Source organism: Castor canadensis, chromosome 2 (assembly GCF_047511655.1).
Source record: "Castor canadensis chromosome 2, mCasCan1.hap1v2, whole genome shotgun sequence".
NCBI classification, from domain to species: domain Eukaryota; kingdom Metazoa; phylum Chordata; class Mammalia; order Rodentia; family Castoridae; genus Castor; species Castor canadensis.
The window spans coordinates 181081876-181101223 of NC_133387.1; the positions used below are offsets into that span (position 1 = coordinate 181081876).

The 19348-nt window shown below is 45.5% G+C and overlaps 1 protein-coding gene across 7 annotated transcripts in view; it reads right to left on the reverse strand.

Annotated features, from left to right (window-relative positions):
* Positions 1 to 19348, reverse strand: part of Grik4 (glutamate ionotropic receptor kainate type subunit 4) — a 422725-nt gene that overhangs the window by 76077 nt on the left and 327300 nt on the right. The gene's annotated exons all lie outside the window — the stretch shown is intronic.

The window sequence follows — 19348 nt, forward strand, 5'->3', positions numbered from 1 at the left end:
ACAAGCTTGAATCCAGAACTAACTCCTGAATCTGTATCTTTCCTGACCCTGTTGCTGTCTTAGGGAGGGGATGCTAAGTAGCAAGTCAGGGTAACCAGGAAGTGGCTTCAAGGGGCCTCTACCATCCAGTATGAACTCCAGACTCACAACTTTCTTTTTGCTCTTGGCACTCCACAAAGACAGGAGGAATTATTCTAGTGCAGGCTCAGTTTCCCTGCCTTCAAAATGGGTCGAACTGGCCCCTGGGGCTCCTAGGCTGAGAAGGGCTGTACTTGGACAGAAGGAATACAAAAAACAATTGGACTGGATGTCAGCATCTGAATGTTTCAGACAGGATTTCTTAGGGTTCTGTTTGTCTCCCTAAGCCTATGCTGCACATCAGCAGGGCTGGTAAGACCTCAGTTCCCACTGCTCCCCTTCCCACCTCCGATGTTGTCAAGGGATTCAGTTCTCACTGACTACCTGCTCTACGAGGGTCTTATTCAAGCAAGGAGCCAGGTTCCTATGAAAGCTAAGGATAGAAACGATTTATCCAGAGCCAGACTTGACAGCCTGAGCAACACACCCTCCCAGTACTCACCTCTGGGGACCTGGCAAAGAGACTAATTAGCCTCCAAGCTCCATTTTGAAAATGAATCTCCCACCCACCCTCCTATTAGCCCTCAAGAAATTAATAAACTCATCAGATCCAACAAAGCGGTTTGGCAGCTATTACCCAGCACAATCTAATTGCAGAAAGGCAGTGGGAAGGAAGGGGAGAGACAGTGCCAGATGCCCTGGGATACAGGCTAATTGCCCCACCCACTGGGCACCTTTGAAGCCACACATGTGCCAGTGGTGGGCAAGAGACACAGCTTTCTCATCACAGTAAATGGTATGCCTCTGCCTGCAGCCAAATCCCCTCGCTCTACCCCGCTGACTCCTGCCTCCAAAACTTCCTGTAGGAACAGCTGCTTTTTAAGCAGTTCCCACAGGCCCCCATGTGCAGGCTTGAGCTTGCTACAGATAATGTATCTACTTGGCACTCTCTGGACTTTTGTCTCTCTACCACTTACTTTGGCTTTCCATGGGTGTAGAGGCTCTTGGGGTTGCAGTGAAGGAAGGAGGGGAGAGCACGCCTTTGGACAGGACCACCACTGACCTCTGCAGCATTTTAGTCAAGTAAGAAAAAATCACCATGCTGTGCTGATATGGTCCCAGCATGCATAGCTCAGGGTTGGATTTCCACCTGTATTCACCTTTAAGCATTGTACAAGCTGTACCACCCAGGCAATGGCCCCAGAGTTGGAGAACCTGAGCTTTAACCTGGCTTCTCTGCTATGAGTTGTGTGACGTCACGTAACTTACTGAATCCCTCTGATCCTGTTTCCTCCATCTGCAAGATAGGGAGTCAAATAGTAATTATTGCCTCTGAGGGTTCTTAAGACTGTTAAATGAGATGGTGTGTGTACTATGTCAGTGCTCATTATAGCACCATTATCTGAGACGCAGGTGGTCTCTTCTGTGTTCTACCAAGGGCTCCACACTGAGGACTTATTTTATTAGACAGATTAGGCCAGTGTCTTCAAGTTTGGTTTCCAGACAATCAATATCATCATTAGAAAAGCAAATTCTCCAGCTCCACAAGTTTGGTTTCCAGACAATCAATATCATCATTAGAAAAGCAAATTCTCCAGCTCCACATCAAAGAGACCAAATCAGAAACTCCAGGGGTAGAGTCCAACAATCTGTGTTATGGCAAGCACTCCAGGTGATTCTGATGCTGGCTGGATTACAGCAGGGTAGAAAGAGAAACTCAGACGACAGACAGGATCACAGGGAACTGATTGGGTGTGGAGATTAATAGTGATTGAGTACCCACCTCTCTGAGCCAGGAAATGTTTTAAAACTGGCCCTCTTGGGAAAAGAAGCCCTGATTTATAGCATCTGCCAATTTCTATGGTATAAACACTCCCACCATAGCCTACATGATGTTACAGAGCACCAAGCTGGGAAGACAGGTGGAAGGGGCTCTTGCTAGCTGGGGCAAGCCTGCACAAACAGGTTCTGGGCTGAGCACTACAAGTTTGTGAATACTCATCTCATTGTCACCCCACCTTATCAGTAAAGAAAGTCAAGTCCAGACAGACAAATTAATAATTTATCCAAGTCCCAGAGCAGATAAGTAGAAAACATAAGATGCAATACAAGGCCAATGTGATGCCTCGTTGAGATCATGATATTTAAAGCAAATGTGTAGTCCTTCTAACTCCCGATTCAAATGCTATTAGAACATTTTCTGATAGGAGTACTTAGTGAGAGATGAAAACTTAGGTAATATAACTGGCCCAGAATGTGCTTACACATAAAAAGTATCATCTACCTAGCATCCCCAGAGGACACAGAGCTACATAAATTAATAGTCACTTTGCTCCTTTAAGCACTAAATTTTGGGGATTGTAATTACGTATTCAAAAGTATTCTTTCCAAAAATCCTTTCTAAGGGAACTATATGTTCCTCTGTCCTCTTAAACAGAGTGGGTATCTTTACCTTTATGTGTAGTGTTATCATTAAAAAGCCTTTTACTGCACTGTGTTGTGATCTAATGCTGCCCCCAGGGTTACTATAAATGGGCAGAACCACTTGCTTGCACTTCTGGGCCTCTCTAAGTTCATCTGTCTACTTTTCATAGTATTTGTTTCTTTTCTCACTGGGAGCTGTGAGAAAAGCTTCTTACTTCTGGCAGGACAGTTGCCTTTGAGCTTCTGTCCTTCCAGGAGCTGTGTTTAACACCCATGGGTGGAGCACCAGGGACCAAACTTAAAGAACTGGTTGGAAGTAAAGCTTAAACAGAGGACTAGTGGAGTTATGGGGCCTGTAGTAGATGGCTTTGATAGGAGTTACCCATAGCCCTTTGCAAGGTGATGACAGTGCAATTGAATTACATTAGACCCCTCTATCTGGTCTGCCATGTTGTCTCAGGTCACCATGAGCAAACTGGTCACTATGAGAAGTGCTTGTCTAGGAGCTCCAACCATAGGTGTGCCCTGCTGCTTCATGCCAGAATTGGCAGTGTGTCACATGGAGTCAGGAGACCTGGCACTAGTTGACCAGACCAGACCAGGCTAGGTGATCCTAAGGGAGTCATTTAATTTCCTAGAACCCTCCCCAGGCTCTGCCCTCCTCCACGTTTCCACTGACCTTTTAGGGACTAGAATCTGTTCTGGGCCTTTCTGTTGTGTTCTTCCCACGGTCACAGCCAGCCCTCACTCCAAAGTCTCCCCTATAACCACACCAACCTCGGCATAGAGACCCTGTTTTTTGTTTTTTTCTTTCTCATTTTGGTTTAGGGACAGAGACAAAAATCCTTACTACAGCCTATAAGGCCCCATGAGGCCTATTCTCTGCCCACTTGCCACTCTCATCTCTCAAAATTTGCTCTAGTCATACCTGCCTTCTTTCTGGTTTCAAGTGCAAGAAGCTCTGTCCTGCCAGAGTCTTCATACATGTTATTCCTCGTCTGGAACTTTCCCTGCCAAGTGGCTCCCTTGACCCCTACCCATGGCCTATGGGCCAAATCCGTCCCACTGCCTGTTTCTAGAAATAAAGTTTTATTGGCACACAGCCACACTATTTATGCATAGTCTGTGATGGACTTCATTTACTCTATGTGGAGTTGCAACAGAGACTGTGTGGCCTGCAAAGACTGAATATTCACCTTCAGATCTTCCAGCTAGGACGTGTTTCACCTACCTTGATGCAAAGAGCACTTCCTCCGGGAAGCCTTTCTTCTCTTCTGAAGTCAGAGTCACATTCTTTTCCTCTCAAACATTTGTTAACACGACATTCCTCATTGCCTGTCTTACTACACAATAGGCTTCATGATGGCCAGAATTGTGGCTGGTTTGGTCCGTCCTTTTATCCCTAGAGCCAGGCACCATACTAGCTTACCATAGATGCATTACTGGCGGTTGAGCCCAGAAGTATGCACCATCATACACAATGCACAATGAAATCTAATAGAATAAACACAGCAGGAAGTTTGCATATATCACCTCATTTAATCCTCAGCAAACCTATAAGCGGTAGATCTTTTTATATTCATTTCACAGATTTTAAGAGCTCTGGGTCCTAGCAAGATTAGGTAATCAAAGCACCCAAAGTCACATGCTGCTAAGTACCAGAATGAGGATTCAAACACATGCCTTCTCCATCCCCAGGGCATATTCTCCTAATCACTGTGCTATCTGATTACAAAAGATTAAGGCCATAATGAGGGAAAAGAGCCTGGCATTTTTGGCAAAGTTGACACAAACTTCGCCAAGTCCCTCTCTGTGACTGCTCTCCTTCCTAGCTCTCAAAGATGTGCCCCCAGACCCTTTTTTACAAACCAGTCCTGGAGGTCCAGGGATGCGTCTGATGGGACTTGTGTGCCAGGCTGCAGACAGGGCGCCCTGGTGATGCTGTAGCTCACAGTCCTCTCCCTCCTGCCTAGAGTTACTCAGTTGTGATTTTGCCACTTTGTTCTCTCTAAAGTAGGTAAAAAGGGATTCATTTTTAAAGCCCGAGGGATTTCCTCACATCCTTGCCTACATCCATGGGTGTGCATGCATGCTATAACATTCAATATTTTATGTACATTTAGACAATTGTTCTCAGTGCCACTAGGACCCAGCTTCTTCTAGTGGGGGACTGACAGAACCCCAAGGCAGGGCAGTCTTTCTGCTCCAAAGTCAGAATCTTCAAATGCTTATTGATCTTCTTTCCTTGCTGGGCACTGGGCCATGTGGTTTGCTTACATAAATTTTCTTGATTCTGCCTAACAACACTGTTATTATTCCCACCTGAGAAATGTGGCCTTAATGTAGGTACTTCAGATAACAATAACTGCTTAATGGAGGTACTTTCATACAAATTTTTGTTGAATGAATGAATTAAAGTGAGACTCAGAGAGGACATGCAACTAGCTGAGGAGCACAGTCAATAAGGATTAAACTGGGATTTGAACTCAGATTCTATTTACTACTCTATCATCTGTTTGAATTAGGACAGCTGCAGGCTAACTTGACTTTAAGATCTGGGTCTCCCCACACACCTCTCTGATCACTGTGAACTTGTCTGTTAAGAGCTCTGAACAGAGGCTGCTGAAAGAGCCCACATGACTGATTCTGGCCAAGGGTTGTTGCTCAGAAGCTAGGCACAAAAGAATTCAGGGGAGCACCAGAAGACTCACACTCTTTCCTGCTCTGCCAGGCATAAGCTGTATGACTTTGGGTAAGTCCCTTAACCTCTCTGAACCTTGTTCATCTGTAAAATGGAAAAAGAAATTGCCTATACATATGACATAGTTTGGATCTGGAATGTCCCCCAAAAGCTCATGTATTAGAGGCTTGGACTTCCCTTGGTGGTCTTGGGAGGTGGTGGAAATTTTAAGGGGTGGGGCCTAGTGGGAGGTCTTTGGGCCATTGGGGATGTGCCCCTGAGGGGGATGGTGGAGCCTCATCCCTCTCCTCACTCTTTTTCAGCTTCTGGCTATGGCCACAAGTTGAGCAGCTTTGCTCTGTCACACATTCCTTGCCATGATGTGCCGGGAACAGGACCAAAACAACAGGGTCAACTGACCATGGGCTGACACCTCCAAACTGTGAGTCAAAATGTCCCTTTTCTCTTTATAAGTTGATCATCTCAGATGGTCATTATAGTAACAGAAAGTTGATTAATGCAACATGATAAGAAGCTGAAAGAGTACACATGATGGTGTCTGAAGAGCCATAATAAGCCACCGGGATGTAAGATAACCTGTTACTATTGGAATGCAACATGTAAGACAGGAGATCCAAGATCACTGTCCAAGATGGCCTTGGGAAGTCAATTTTGCTACCTATAAGACAAGCATAATCTCCCATCCTTTCTCCCTTTATGGGAATGAGCTGAGGTAGTCGCAGATGTGACAAAAGTTTAAAGCTCTATCCAAATTCAAGTTCTTTCTAGTCTGGTATCTTTTTCTCTAGGGCCATCCAAAGTCTGATGAGCGGTAACCAATGACTCATTTTTTTTTAATCTCAGGCTCTAAGTTGACGTTCTCATTAGGAAGGATGCCTGTGATAATATATTAATCTCCTTGAATGCACAGAACTCCTGACATATGGGCAGGAAAAGCAGCACTCAGATGTAAACCACTATGGCCAGAGATTCCAAGGATGGATAGAGATTGAGTCAGTGTTCCAGAGCCTCTAGGATATGAGTCTGCACCTTGATCCACATTAGCTAAAAAGACTTGTAGCATCAGTTTCTGTGGTGAACACCTAGCAGGAAGAAGTGGATCAACTCCAATATCTCCACCCATAAAACTTAAGTTCACACGAGAGACTGGGTTATGAGCTAGTCCCCAACTGAGAGATGAATAATGATGGAGAAAAAAGAGAGTTGCTGAAGTTGGCCACAGACCTCATTCTCTTATTAGAGCAGCCTCAAAATATGCACTTGAGTTCAGAATGCTGGGAAAACCTACCATCACAGAACAGCAATGGCACATGCTAAAGGTAAGAGATCAAAAACAAGTCCAGGAAAGCTGGGAAGACTCCTTATCAAATGGACTCTGCCTGAGTTCAATGAAGCCTTCAACTCAGTTGGTCTAAGGCAGATTAAAGTATGGATTGCAACCCATTTGTGAGCTATGCAATAAATTTAGTGGATCAAGAGTAAATTTTAAAAAATGAAATCTAAAGCTGTATGTGGAGGTTCAAGTCTGTCACCCCAGCTACTTGAGAGGTAGAGATTGGGAGGATGATAATTCAAGACCAGCCCAGACAAAAAGTTGGCAAATCCCCATCTCAACCAATGACTGGTGAAGTGGCACGTGTCTGTCATCCCATCTACCTGGGGAAGCACAAATAGGAAGACTGACATCCAGACTGGCCTAGGCATAAAATGAGACCCTATTAAAAAAAATACCTAAAGAAAAATGGGCTGGTGGAGTGACTCAAGTGGTAGAACACCTGCCTAGCAAGCACAAGTACCTGAGTTCAATCCCCAGTCCTACCAAAATACAATACAATACAATACAATACAATACAATGCAATACAATACAATGAAAGCTGTATGTAGACACATTAGGGCACCATGTGCACAGCAGAGTGACCATCGTTTCATACATGTGGTTTAGTTATGAACAGGCAGGCATCTATGTGTAGGCCCTACTTGGTCACTATTCTATCACCGGCCCCTATAAGAAATTATACAGTCTAATATTTTGGGACATTGGCCCCATGCCACCTACTGAACTAAATGCTTTATTTATATGTATTACCTGATTTAGTTTTCCCAACCACACTTTAAGGGGGGATGCTAACATCCCCATTTTAAAGATAAGAAAACTGAGACTTCGGGCGATTCAAACCCAGCCAGGACCACTATGCTATACTGCCTCTAAGATATTAATTTTCTTGGGCTGTGGCTACACAGTTATTCATTTAGGAACATTTTGATGGTTATTCTTTATCCATTGGTATTTATTTGCCGTGAGCATTCCTGCCTGAGAGTTCACATTCCTTTGTATTTCTTTCCTCTGATTCAAACTATGGATTTAAAAGACACTATTTAAATTATGCTTGAGGAAGGGGAGAGTGGGGTATTGTGGAGAAACAAAGCAGCAGGACTTCCGGCTGCAGGACCTGGTTCTGTCAGCCATGCCCACTGCCTCTGGGGAGGCCCTTGTTCAGGCTCATCTCGCTCCCTTCTTGTGGGCTTGTCCACTCATCAGTCAGGCTTCAGCCCACAACCCCTGACTCAGTCAGGTCCCCCATTACAGTGACTCATGGGGTGCCCCAAATTGCTCCTTGATAGCACACACCACACTCATAATCATATAACAATTTATATCATTATTTGTTTCATGTCCATTTCCCCCACTAGGCAATTCATTGTAGAAATGGTGAGACTCTGTCTTGTCCCCATCTTGCCCACAGTGCCTAACATGGAATCGGCACTTACTAAACATTTGGTGACATGAACAAATTCCCCTTTGTGGTTCCAGCTCCTATAATGAGGCTGGCTTATAATGGGTGCCCAGTAAATATCTGCTGGCTTGAATAATGGAAATCCACTGGGCAAGTCACTTCCTTTAGATGTCAGTTATCACACATTCCAGTTCAAAGAGAAATTCCTGGGAGTGTTGCCTGTATTTGTAGTGTGGTGTCGTCTTCCAAAGTGCCTTGGGACAGAGTCTGGGAGAGACAGGACTAGGAGTGCAACACAAAGACCTTGGGCAAAGATGACCCAGATGGCCACCTATGTAAGGATGTAAGAAAGACCCTTCTCCAACTTGCCACAAACAGCCCTCTCTGAGCCCCTGAAAGGAAGGCAGTGAGTGGAAAGATGAAACAGATATGGGGGCTCCAGAAGCAGAATCAAGGGTGAAAGAAAGAAGCTTAAGAAAGATGTCTGTCCAATAGATGAAAGAACTTTCTAAGAATAAGAGTTTTCCAAGTTGGAATCTGCTCCCCTGTAGGTACTGAGTTCCCTGACACTGGAGACATTCAAGTACTGGTTCTCCTTTATGAGGATGCATTTGCAAGAATCCAAGAAGACAATTAGAATGCTGGGCTAGAGGATCTTGACTACTCCATTTGATCCCAGGAATGTAGGATCTAGGTTCTACATCAGGGAACCAAGAAGTCAGGGCCTTGAGAGGCAGATGGACATTGTACGAAAACAGGAGAGCTGTGACCACAGAGACAGAAGGCTATGTAGGAAAACTTCAGCTACTCCAAGTTTGCTCACTCCTGGTCTTCTCTCCCTGCTGTCTTATTACAGCCGATCCTTCTTATTTGTGATAGTCTAATCTATATAAAGTGGCCATACATATGGAATTAGGGAAAACTGAACTTTATCCTAGGGGAAACGCGAGGATAGGTTCTTACAAACCCTCGGTCAAAACATTTTCATCAATACAACCTTGATAATTCATGTGTGTTTCTCCTTACAAACACCTCATTTAATTTATATTGCTGATTCAGTAACACTGAACAAGAGCTCTATAGCCCATGCCCGAACAAAGCTAACCAAACATGGATTTTCTCTGCAGAGCACGTCCCAGCCTTCTTTTGCACAGGAACAGAGAACAGCACATCAACACTGCAATTGGAAGTCATTTTGAAAAGAAAAATTAATAGAAAAAAAAAGCACACAAATGCCAAAGAAATGGCACTAAATATATTCTGTGAAAAGGGTGCTTTTTGACAGCATTAGAGCTGACGCAAGAAGACAGAATATTGCCCTGTTCAACCTTTGCTGCGAGTGTGCACATCAGGTGATTCAAATGTTTTGCCACTCTGCCTGCCTGCAAAAACACTGTGAGTATTGATTTGAGGTTTACAAAAAGATTTTAGCAAGTCATGAAATTTGCAAATACAGGACTCACAAAAGAGAATCCATTGTGCTTCCCTGCCCTTGAATGTTTGGCTTTTTGCTAAGATAGGCTCAGACTTTCATTCCTAATCCCCAACCTCTGGAATGTGACCCAGAATTTGGTCACTATTGTTACAGCCAAGGAGAGTAATGCCCCATTGGCTGTTCTCACAGACTCCAGTGACAGCTACATTATTCCTAGGACAGGAATGGAGATCGGGCTGCTTCTGCTGACTCTGACTATAAACGCAACCATGCCAATGATGTTCTCATGGATTTAATGGACTCCCCACCTAGTTCAAGGTTTCATAAGTTAAACTTCCCAGAGCAGGGCTGGAAGGATGCTCAGATCTTTCTTTTTGGACAGAACTACTAAGTGAATTTAGCAATTTCTTGTGCCTACACCTGAACTCGCTCTTCTTTTTCTTATATAGTCAAAAAGCTTAGACTCCCTTCTAAGTATTTTTGGGATGATCCAATTGGGCTTTCTCACACTGACACGTGGTGAGGGCATGGCAGAGTCAGCAAACAAGAAAGCTCATCTGCCTCTCTCTCTCCGCCTCACAGAAGATTGAAGGTATTTCAAATTAGCTGCCAGGGAGAGGATGTGCCAGAGGAACTCAGGCACACCGGGGATTTTTCATCTTCTAGGAATATTACAGCTGAAGGACGTGACACAGTCAGGGCATGCCCAGCTTTCTTTGTTCCACTCACCAGGTGAAAAGTATCTTGGGAGAGCAGTTGTATTAATACTGAGCTCTGAGTGCCAGGTGCCAAGTGAACTCACGGTTTTAATGAAGAGTCTAGGCTGATGGAAGCAGGGCACTCACTGTCCTGGTGTTGAAATCAGGGGAAGGGTGGAAGGCGGGGAGGATGTGGTTTTTGAGTGTAAGCGATGGGCTGAAAGTGGCCCAGCCCTGCCCCTAGCTGGATGTAGGCTTATGCCTTGGCCTTGCTGCAGTCTGGGAAGATGGGGATTTTTACTTTTGGGGGTGTCAGCTGCTCTTGTCTGAGCAGCGACGTGCTAGGCAGGCCTTCAGTGTGCTTTGGACTCTCCTCAGAGTGGCCATACTCTGGTTCCCATCTTGACTGTCAGGGACGGAGAGAGTACAGAGAAAGGACCAAAGTTAGGGATGGAGAAAGGAGAGAGAAGAGGCAGTGGAAACCTTCCAGAAGCAGGGAGGGACTGACGCAGAATGGATCTCAGCCAGGCATGAGCAGGCATGGACTGGTCCTCCCAGCCCTGGATTGAGTGACCTAAGCACTTTACCCTACTGTGTCCTGTCTAACTTTTACCAGGCTAGAAGTGAGATTCCAGGAATACTGCGAACAAAGATGGAGAGAAATACGACATCTCCACGTGAGACAACAGAACTAAAATTTGCAAATTAGTAGAATCCTCAAAGTACAGCCATAAACAATGCTTCACTTTGTTCTCAATAATTTTATGATGCACAGGAAGCAGATATTATTATGATCATCATCTCTGTTTCACTGAGGAGGAGGTGAAAAAACAAAGGCTAGGAACTTTGAGATATGGGACTCAGCCCTGAGTCTCGTGTTGCTGACATCTGGACTCCTTCCACTCCACCTCACTGCCTGCCCTGCCCCAGCCTGTACCTCACTCCCCTCCTCAATTCACCTTCTTTCTTTGCCCTTGCCTGATTGCCTGCAATCCCACACTTCTAGCCCATGTCTGCTCCACTACTCCTCAGAGCTGACTGACACAGACGGCTTCATGAGACTAAATTAGCAGGTCACCCTCTTCCAGCTCCCCCAGGCATGAGCTGGCTGAAGAGTCACAGAGAGGAATTGCTGGAACTGGCAAACTTCCCTGGGCTGATCTCAGACAGAAGCGTGATCGGGCACATTACAAGAAATAGATTTAAAATGCAGTACTTCAAAATCCTGCTCCTCTGCCCAAAAGCAGGCCCCTGTTCAAAAATTTAAGTAGCTCTAATTTGTTTGCCGGCTGATGTGTGAATAAGCTTTGCAGTGGGTGAATTTCCCAGCAAAGCTGATGAGCAGGAAGTCCCTGTGCTTTGAAGGAAAAGAACCGGATGTGTGGGGACCAGGGATTTGGGATGACAAAAAATGCTTTTCTGGTTACATCTTTCCAAAGCCAGCTGGTCTTCCCCTTCACTTTTGTCCCTGGGGTGCCAGGACAGCCTACTGCCACCCAGGAGAAGGTACTGGAGTGCCTTTTAATGAGCCAGAGGAGCGCTGCTCTTAGTGGAAGCAAATGGAAAGGGAGAAAGAAATGTACCAGTGATTTGAGGGATCTTTCATTTAAAATTTTTACATGCTAGTTGTCAATGTAAATTTTGGCACATGAAATCTCTCTTGAATAGGTAGGGAGCAGTGGCTTTAAAAGACTGTCATGACACAACCCTCAGGTCCCCGTTGCTTCTGATCTCATGAAGACCTAGAAGGTGTGCCCTCTGCACACCTACTGCCCCAGGCCCCAGTGAGTTGGGCTCTGCACACCCCAGATTCTCATTCAATATTGTGCCCACTCTCTGCCAGTTGGGCTAAGTCCACACTTATGGAGTCCACAGTCTTGGCATGAAAGATATGGTAGAAAGCTGTGGCAGAGGCAGTCACAGGAAGGTCACAAAGAAGCATTTTCCTGAGTCTGCAGAGGCATCTGGAGCTGAGTGTTAGAGACACATGGAGATGTGGCCAGGTGAGAAATGGGTAGGCACAGAGGGGTAGGCATGGGGTGCAGGCATCACTGGGAGGAAGCCTGGTGTGTCCCAGGTACCTGTCATCTAGGATCACTGGGCAGAGTGTTGAGTGGGGAGGGAAGAAGGGGAGGTTCAGAGTAAGCACGTGTTGTCCTGAGATCAAATGGGGGACTTTAAAAAACCCAGAAATGAGGGCTCTCTTACAGGCACTGTCTGATAGGACAGTTGGCCTAGCTGACCTCCAGCTCTAAGAATTTATGACATTCTAAGAGACGGTGTCAACTATTTTAATCTCCATGCCAATTCTCCTTCTCCCAGCTCCTTAATCAAAAAGAAGAAATTAGTGACTTTTCAGTCACCTTCAAAGAAGCCCCAAACCACCTCCCTCCACCCGGACCTGCCGCCTGCGTTTCCTCATCAAAGGCAAAGCTGCTGCTTGCTAGGGGCTGGCTCTGGGGGGATCGCAGGCTGGCAGCCTCCCCAGCTGGCCCTCTTTCTTAGGTCCGTCCCCCAGCTGGGGAGCTGGCACCCGAAGCTGCTGATTTCCAGCAATCAAACCTCTCTCCAGTGTTCTGAGCCAGGTCCCGGCTAAGGCAACTTCAAAGGATCTGCATATTTATGGTACACGCCTTCCTCAAATTGAAAATGTATTAGAGGATGGCAGTCATAGGAGTCTCAGGGCTGCCTCTGCCACTGGGAACCTGGTTGAGTCCTGATGGATGTTCTCCTTGGCCAGAAGGGACTGAATCCATCATGGCGGCGGCTCATAGTAAGAGGAGCTAAAGCATAGATGCCAGGCGTGGATTATCTATGGAGATTGTGACACCCTCCTCACTTTCCTCCAGTGCCATGTGGAGGCAGGGGCAGCACTGTCTCATCTGGCAGGCAGGATGTCTTATGGTTTTCTGCTGTTCTGTGTGATTGCTTTTGAAGTAAGGGAAGGGGTCAGGCAGTGAGGACGAAGCAGACCCCACCAGCAAGTTTGCTCAAATTGCCTTTGAGTAGAAACAGAAGCTACTTCCTGTCCCCCGCCCCCGCCCCGATTGTGTGCTGCAGAAGGCTGTAATAAGACATGTATCTGCTTCTGCACCCTTAGGGGTGCTGCAAAGCAAGGGATTCCACTGTCAATATGGAGGATCCCAGACTCCTCCAGAGAGGGACCAGACCTGCCTCTGTTTGGACTGTTGTCAGGCAAGATGGCAGCAAGAAGATGAAAGCCAGATACCCTGACCTTGTAGTGGTGAGTAGAGACCTGCAGGAAGCTGGGGTTGGGTTCCCTTCTAAAATGGACCCCAGGTGTCTGAGCTCCTGGCTTGCAAGGGTGACTCCAATAAGCCATCTCATCCATTCCCCTGCCTCTGGTTAGTACTGTACTCAGATCACTCCAGACACCAGTCCTTGATGGCTTATATCTGTTTTGGAAAGCAAAATAAAGCTATCAGCTCATTAGATTTTTATGTGTCCTCTCTGGCCAATCCCTCCAGCTTCTTCATCTATATAGGAGCAAAGTTACAGGGATCAGTGGCCCAGGGAAAGGATGGTTTAGGTCCTGTTTCCATGAAAATCCATGTGAAAAGAACTAAGAGAATCTGGTGGGGAGGTGTAACTAAGTGACACTGAGGCCCAGAGTTCAGAAGGAATAAAAAACTTGAAAAATAAAATTCCAGTAAAAAAGTTAATGCAGTAAGTAGAAACTGAGCATGCTGTTTGAGGCAACAGATAGTCCCACAGAGTCTCAGCTCTGTGGAGCCTTGGGCTTTCATAGAGGGCTAGACAAACCAAAAAGCATCCATGGTGAGAGAATTACAAGCTGTGTCATGTTGGGAATAGGCACGGACTGCTGCTCAGGGAAATTAAAAATAAGAGGGGTATAATTAGAATACAGTGTAGTAATTGCTGGCTGCAATTTTTGCCTTTCTCCAGAGATCATTGCTCCTAAGTGAACTGTGGCTCATTTATCCTACATTCCCAGTCTTTGACAAAGAGCAGATGCTAAAACATTTTAGGTTGAATTCAGAAATGAAAGTAAAAGCAAACTGTATATATCTGAAGAGTTGGTAAGAAAGAGGAAGCAGGCAATTTTGGACTACTCTATAGGGCAGAATGAGGAGGCAGAGTTTAACCTAGTACCTGGAAGAATCTAGAATGTGTCCCTAAAAGGTGATGAATTACCCAGCCCAGTTTGTGCTTACTGAGAGGGTGGGGGCTGTCTCCCCTAGGGACACCATGCAAAACATTCTTGCACTGGGTTGGCAGATTAAATGAGACTTGAAGCTCTCCTTGCCAACATGGTGTGGGCAAACGTTGAGGAATGGAAAGGCCTTGGACTTGGGGGAAGCTAACTAGACTCACATTCAGCTCTTGAGTCTGGCACTTCCTGGCTGGATGAGCCTGGATACATTTCTTTATCTCTCTGCCTCAGTTCCTCCACTACAAGATGAAAGAAGAGCTTTCATGCAGGATTAATAAAAGGATGGGAAAAATTTAAATATGTATGTAAACAGTTAGCATGGTACATCATGTAGTGACAATAAATGTTAGCTATTATTATTATGTCAGGAGAATCAGCCTCTTCCACACTACCACAGCAAGCAAAAGAGTGCAAATCTGGTTGCCTTCTTCATTGGGTCCAGCCAAGCCAAATGTGGAGGGGCTACCATCTTCACTACACAAGGGAAGAAAGGGAGAAAACTGAGGGAGGACCCCTCCTCATCTGCCACCATGGTATACAGTGAACTAATAGAAAAAGGGTAGCTCTGCATCTTCACCAGGGATGTCAAACCCCAAAGGCTTAATTAGAGCCTGTTAAGCCACTTCCGATCCACACATGAAAGGTGCGCTCATCTTATTACAGCACTAACAAACAAAGTCGCTCGAGGCTGCTCAGAACCTTTGATCTTTAGATCAAGTTAAATGAAGGAAATTAAGGGCCTTTTAAAGCTGTGCTTGGGTTGTTTTTTTTTTTTTTTTTTTTTTGTCATTACTGGGGTTTGAACTCAGGTCCTTGGGCTTGCTAGGCAAGCATTCTATCACTTGAGTCGCACCCCCCATCCCTTATAGCTTGAGATATTTTGCAGATAGGGTCTTACAGCTTTTGCCCAGTTTAGCTCTGACCTTGACTCTCTTATATACTGGGATTATAGATGTGTGTCACTATCTGGCTTGTTGAGATAGGATGTTGCTAACATTTTTGCCTGGGCTTGCCTTGAACTGCAATCCTCCTGATTTCTGCCTCCTGCTAGGGAATCTCCCAGTCTCTTTCAGAAAGGACTTTTCCCAGACAGGAAGGGAGACCCATCCTAACACTACCCAGAAGATTTTTGGGGAGATGAGAAGGGAGAATATGGGATGAGAATGGTGATCTCACATGGGAAGAAACTGACAGATGGACTGAGGCAATGCTACTGGCTCATTATAAATAAATACTCAGGAAATGGTCCAGGTTCAGAGTGTCACATACAGGTCATAACGGGGGTCACGTTCCACCAAATATGCTCCAGTAGAAGTGCCACAGAGTCCCAAGACAGAAAACACTCTCTAGGCAGAATCAAAATAGTAATTTTTCAAATGGTAAAAAATAACCCTGAGTTCTGAAAGACTATTTTTAAAATGGTAATAATCCTTTAATCAGCCACTGGCAGGGAATATGGTATTTGGTTCAGACATTTTACCAATTACAACCTACTGGGTCCCTGCGTGGTGCTTTCTAAATAATCAAAACTTGCTCTTAATATCACTCTCCCAGACAGAAGAGAAAGAATAAAACCAAACCCAAATGAGAAGATGCCATTACTAAAGAAAGCCCAGCCCAGCAGGTCATCAGAACCAAGCGCCATCCTGGCTTGAAGCAGGTGGCAACAGACCTGGAGAAGAGGTTTTGTTTTGGGGGCTTAGGGAACTCAGCGAAGTGAGGAAAAGCTTAACAAGGGAGAGTTCAGAGCATGGATTTTGGAGTTGGACCAACCTGAGTGAGAATTCCACTCAGCAGGACTTGGTCAAGTTCCTTACCCTCCCTGAGCTTGAGTTTGGTTATTGCCATTGATGTACCTTGAAGGGTTGTCCTCCAGACTGCAAGTGATCTGTGCAATGTGCTGAGTGGTGTCTATACATGGAAGGTCCCCAAAAGACATTTCCCTGCTCCGTGTCACTTCCCCTCTCCTGCCGGGTGGGCTTGTGAGAATATCAGAGCGGAGATACTGACATTCCTCCCACCCTGGAAGAGAAGCCCAATTAATTATCCCTCCCTAAACCATTTCTTCATCGTGCAATAAGCAGGGCAAGGACACCTGTCAAGAGGCAGAGATTGGGCTGTGATTGGGATGGGACCTGGGGACCAGCCCTGCGAAGCTACATCTGTGCATGTGATATATCACACAGTTTCCACTAGGTACTCACAGCACCTGGACCAGACAGAAAAGCAATAGGACAGTCACCAGACTTGAAGAAAAATGGGTCACAAAGAGGATTCTCGTCTTCACTTTTAAATTCATTCAGCAGTGTGTGTCCTTTAGGGTAACCCAAGGTCAAAAGACCATCCTGTTTAATGGTCACTTGTGTGGCAAATTCCATTTAAAAAAAATGGAGTAGGCCACAGGGAAGCCAAATAAGAAATTCTACACACAGAACACTCTTCTTCTAGAGCAGGATTTGCCCTAGAATGACTACCTACATTCTAACATGCTAGCTAAACTAGCAGATTCCTGGATGTCCCCAGTTTTGCTAAGTTACAGTGCATAGCTGGGTGGGAGGAGGGTCTGGAATACATTTGTTTTTTGTTGGTACTGGGGTTTTGAACTCAGGGCCTCATGTTTTCTAGGCAAGTGCTCTACCACTTGAGTTCCACTCCCACCCCTTTTTGCTTTAGTTATTTTTCAGAGAAGGTTTCATACTTTTAGCCCAGGCTGTCCTTCTAACCTCTTCATCCCAAGTAGCTGGGATTATAAGTGTGAGCCACTGTGCCTGGAGCAGAATGCATATTTTAAAGCAAGCACTATGGGTCACTCTTGATCACACTTACATTTGAGAAATCTGTCCTATACTGCTAGTGGGCACTGCTGATGAAGGGGCAGCAACCACTATGAGGAAAGCCTCAGTGCAGATGCTCTGGTCTTGGCCAGGATGGAAGTGGGGGCTGATGATGGTGATTCTTAATGACCCAGGCAAACCTGTGGCCTCACAGCTGCTAAAAGCCAGCCTGAGTGGCAGCTAATGTAGAAGCAGAATGAAGGTGAAGAGGAACTTAGAGCCAAATCAGTGGTGTCTGAAGTGGAGGGTCAGAGATGGCAGGTGACACTCGACGGAAAGGATACCAGAAGTGAACTGTTTCCCCATTCATAGAGCAAGATGGAGGTCCACGGGGAGTTTTGCAAAGGCCAGAGTGGGGATCTATGGAGGGGGGTTATGTTCTCCTAACTTCTGCTTCCTACCCACTTGCCTTAACTGGTTGTATTTTTTCTCAGAGCGCTTACCTCCAAGACACAATGTTATTATGTATTTCTCTGCCTGTCACCTATCCTCTACTAGGATGTATGCTCCAAAAAAGCCGATACTTTCTCTATTTTTAAAAACCTTCATCTAGGAGGGAGACCAGCACATCGAAGGTGCCCAACTAGTTTTAACTTGCAACAGTGGATGAATGTTCTTCACTTCATGTCTCCCAAGCAGACTGGGGCTTGGGGTGAGGGAGAGGTGACCCTGACAATACCCCTGTAGGTGGGCAGCTTTATTGTGCAGGGATGCTGAGCCTCAAGGCCTGATTTGAGTCGAATAGCCCCAAACTGCAGTTCTTTTCTTCTGTGTCACCCTCCCACACTAGACTGACTGTAAGCTCTTTCTGAGCAGGGAATGTGTTGTAGTTTTGTTCCCCCCACCAGGCCCAGCATGGTGCCTGACACATACTACATGCTCAGTAAATGAACTTGCTAGATGAATGGGATAGCCATTCTGTGATACTCCATCCCTATAGTTTCTGGCTGCCCTCCTGATCTTGCTCCCATTTGAGAAGATATGGGAAAAAAAAAAAAAAAAAAGGTAGTTTCTACCATTGCCCCAGCCCAGAGGTAAGGGAACTACTGACAGCACCAGGGCTCAGGAATTATCTCCTACTGTCTGGAACGCTTTCCTTCTTCCCTTATTGTCTTCTAAGAAGGGTGACCCTTCAAGAAGGGTCCTACTCACTACCCACCTAGAAAGAACTCCTCTGGACCATCTGGGATGCAGGGACAGAGTGGCAGGAGGCAGATGTGACAGGCCTCTACAGTGGAGGGTTTCATCAGTACTGCCGTGTGTGCCCAGTGACATTCGTTTAGTAGGCCCTTTCCTGGGCCTATCCACCCAGACTCCTGCAGGTTGAGTCTGAAAATAGGCAACTCAGGACTTCGTACTTGCTAGACAGGTACTCTACCACTTGAGCCACACCCCCACAACCCTTTGTGCTATAGTTTTTTCCAGAAAGGTTCTCATGTTTTTGCCCAGGGCTAGCCTCTGACAGTCTACCTTTGGTTTTGCATATAGGTAGGATCACAGGTACTTGTTGATTGAGATGGGGGTCTCACTAGATTTTTTGCCAGAGTTGGCCTCAAACTGAGATTCTCCTGATCTCTGCCTCCTGAGTAGCCAGGATTATAGGTATGAGCCATTGTATCCAACCTAAAAATCTGATTTTTAACAAATTTCCAAGGTAATCCTGTTGCCTAATTTGCCATGATGGTTAAGGGTTTGCGCTTTAGAGGAGAAAATATATGGATCCAAAACAAGTCAATCTCCCTAAGCCTCAGTTTTCTCACTTGTAGTAAAAAAAACTAATGAATAACTATTTTAAGGTTATTAATAAAAGTACCTATTTTATAGAGTTAAATACGTATTATATTTAACATGGTAGGAGGTCTATGATAAGTGCTTAACAAATGAGTTGCCATAAGTATGATGGTGATGGTGATGACAGTGGTGGTGAAGATGATGGTGATGGCTTTTCCTAATCTGCTGGAAGGGTGGTTTTCCAAGCTCTGCAGTTGAGCATTCCCTTGTCTAGCCACTCTGACACAAGGCTCTTCTATATACCTGCTTCCTGCTGTAATTAGTATAGCCCTTTCTCCAGCCCTTCCTAATGTTGGAGAGGGCTCTGGATAAAGGGAGTTGATTATTAGGGTGGTGGGGGAGACCTTCAGAGAGCCACGTGGAATGGATGTCAGAGTTCCAGTTTCCCTCCAATGGAGAGGATCAGAGAAATGGAAAACAAGAATGTTAATGAGGGAAAATGAGGAAAGAAGTAGG